The sequence below is a fragment of the Polistes canadensis genome, unplaced genomic scaffold (genome assembly GCF_001313835.1).
Source record: "Polistes canadensis isolate GaletaPanama2010 unplaced genomic scaffold, ASM131383v1 scaffold_13, whole genome shotgun sequence".
In the NCBI taxonomy this organism is placed as follows: Eukaryota; Metazoa; Arthropoda; class Insecta; order Hymenoptera; family Vespidae; genus Polistes; species Polistes canadensis.
Genome location: NW_014569560.1, coordinates 980,667 through 984,216, shown reverse-complemented (window position 1 = coordinate 984,216; position 3,550 = coordinate 980,667).

Sequence of the window (3,550 nt, the reverse complement as noted above, 5' to 3'; positions counted from 1 at the left end):
TATAATGAATTTAACGATAATAATAATTATAATAACTAACGTTTAAACGATAAATCGTTAATTATTAGTGAAGTAATAATAATAATAATAATAATTATAATAATAATAATAATAATAATAATAATAATAATAATAAATTGCTGTGCGCATCACGGGGTTTGCGCAACCAAAAAAAAAAAAAAGAAAAAAAGGCACGCGTACCTCCTCCTTCGCTTCTTCTCCTTGATCATTATTTTATTTTATTTCATTTTTTTATTTATTTATTTATTTATTATAATCTAAAATAATTATATCGAAGATATTTTTAACAAAAAGAGAGAAGAAGAAAAAAACATATTCGACGAAGAAGAAAAAACCAAAAGCTAATAAAATTATGTATATAATAATTAGGTTAATGTTTCATTTTGAATAATTAAAACGTTTGCTAGAGAGAGAGAAGGTTGATTCGAAAAAAAAAAGAAAAAGAAAAATATTAATAACCCGGTAATACACAAAATCCCATTAATTGAAAAGCGAAAATCTTTAGAAAAAGAAAAAAAAAGAAAAAGACCAATCCCGAACCAAAAAAGACCACTTAACCTATTTGCATCCGCGAGTTTCGAATACACAACTAACTTCATTCAATTAAATACGGTTAATTTAACGATCGACCCCGCGTATCACCGCGTATAACATTTTTTCTTTAGGATATAATCTATTTATTTTTTCTTTTTCTTTTTTTTCCTTTTTTTTTTGAGCTTTAATTGAAATTAGAAATACCAAACAAGCAAGCAAGCAAGCGGTTGTTAAACGACGACAAGAAACATTCTGAAATACGAATTTAAAATATGTCATATATTAACTTACGTGGTAAGGGGTGGGAGGGGGGAAGGGTTTGGGATGAATGTATTAACCAACTTTCAAACTTTTTGTTGCTTACTTCAAGCAAGACACGTATGGGAGCACGGATTATCGCGAGGTTTAAACACACACACACACAAATCATAATATTATATCTATTCTTGATCATAGATAGATAAACATGGAATAGAAAGAAATACGACAGCATAAATCGCGTACGTTTATTTTTCAATGGATCAATAATGTTATCTCATTTCTCGTTGTAACGTAGATAAAAAAATGTCTGGAAAATAAATGAAAAAAAAAGAAGAAGAAGAGTCGGTTAAGAACGGTGGGATGGTTGGTAAGAGGAGGACAAGGGGGTGGGAGGGAGGATATTAAAGTTGGAAGGAAGGTGACGTTTTGACGGCATTGGTCACGTGTTCGTTGCATTTGTTTAAAAAATTCTAAAAAGAAGTGGAAGAGGAAAGAAAAACAAAAGGAAAAAAAAAAAAAGGGTCATCGAGCAAAATTTTTACCGTTGACGAACTATAACGAGAACAGACGGGCGAGGTTGGGGGGGGGGGGGTTTATAGTTTTTTAACGAAAGAAAAAAGAAGCGGAAGTTAAGTAAAAAAAAAATTAAAAAAATAAGAAGAAGATGGCAAAAAGGGGGAGAGAAAGGGGGCGGTGAAGGAGGACGTCGCGAGCTTTAGCCAGCACTAAAAAAAAGAAAAAAAAAAAAAGGCAGAAAGAAAACGGATAAACGTTTTATTATTAATAATAGTATATAGACGTGTTCCGAAGGATATTTTTTCTTAGGTGAAAAATTTCCTTGGTGTGTCTTTTTTCGCACTGTCGCGTGTATGTCATATGGGGGTTGGGTGGAGGGGGGGCTGGTATTGATGGAAGTGGGTTATTAAGAGAAAAAAAGAAACAGCTAGATTCTGTGTGTGAGTGTAATTGTGTATATGTTGCTAAAAAGAGAAAGGAAGGGAGAAATTATTATTATTAATAATGAGAGAAGAAAACAAACAAAAAATAATATATACGTTTCGCGCGAAAAGGAACAATAATACTAATATATATATATATATAACGATACGAGAAATGCATGTGTATATATATATACATATTTATATACATTTTCTCGTTCCTTAAAAATTTGTGTGAAGATGTGTGCGATCAGTATATATATATATATATATATATATATATTCTTTTCTCTCTCAGGAGTTAACCCTTTCGCAAAGGACAAGGACAAATCATTCGAAGGTTCACAGACAGTTATGTTGGTGTAAGGAAAATACGAGGAACGATGATGATAATGATTAATGATGATCATAATGATAATGATGATGATGATGATGATGTTTCCGTACAAGTCACTGTGCATTTTAGCTTCTAAGGAAATTAGCAAATAGGTGATAGAGATTAAGTCAAGACACATGTAGCTATGTATAACACATAAGTTTATATTACATAATAAAATCTATCGAGAAAATTAATATAATATATATAATATATATTGATATATATATATATATATCATCGTGTATATCACTCGGTTTAGATCGCAATATTTTCTTTTTTATTTTGCTGTTATTTTTTCTTTTTTACAGAAAAGAAGTAAGTTAAAAAAAGAAAAAGAATCAAAGGGAAAAAGATAATTCATTAATAAGATACATATCTATATAACTCGTAAAAAGTATTATATCATCGATAATGTATCAAGGTGTGGGAAAAAAAAAAAGGAGACACACCACCACCACCACCACCCAACACCCACCATCCGATCTTATTAAAATATAACAAGAAAAAAAAAATGAGAAAAAGAAAAGAGGGAGAACATAACATTTTTCCTCTTACGTTTTCTTTTTTCTTTTCTATCCCTTATTATTATTATTATTATTATTATTACTATTATTGTTTTTCTTTCTTTTTTCTTTTTCCAAGCGAATAAAAGAGAGGTGGAGGCGGGAGGAGGGGGAAAGGCTTCTTCTTCTTCTTCTTCTTCGTTCTTTCCCTATCGAATGTTGAAAGAGCTACTTCAAAATGTAGTCACGGTCTCGTACTCCATTTTACATCATCTTCGCTTTTCTTCAACCACGTTCCTTCCCCCCCCTCCTCCACTACCCCCACCAACTACTTCTCTTGCAACAAACCCACAACCCCTCATTTCTTTCCCTTTTGACACGCGCAATACGAAGTTGCGGTTATCGTTGGTTGGGAACCATCAAAGCTTCAAGTCTTGGATTCAATTCTCTACTTTTCACTCGTGTCAATCATTCTTCTACTTTTACTTTTACTTTTTCTTCTTCTTTTTCTTTTTCTTTTATCTCGAACACGACGTGCTTTATTATTATTATTATTATTTTTTTATTTTTTTATTTTTCTTGCTTTTATATACCAACGTTGCATATACGTATATTTATTTTATATTCATCACCATCCGATACGTTTCTCATTTCGAAGTGAAGAAGCAACAACACCAACGTCGTTTCTTATTTTTCAGAATAATCAAAAGTATATATTTCTTTTGAAACAAATCGTATATATAAGTAAGTAATTAAAATTGTTTACAGTGAATCTGTGTTCTTTATATACCTATACACGCTTATGAATCTTTCTTAGACTATTTGAATTTTATTTTTGGAATATGAATTTATTATATATTATTATCATATATTATTATTCTTTTCAGCCACTCAATTAAAAAAAATTTCTTACA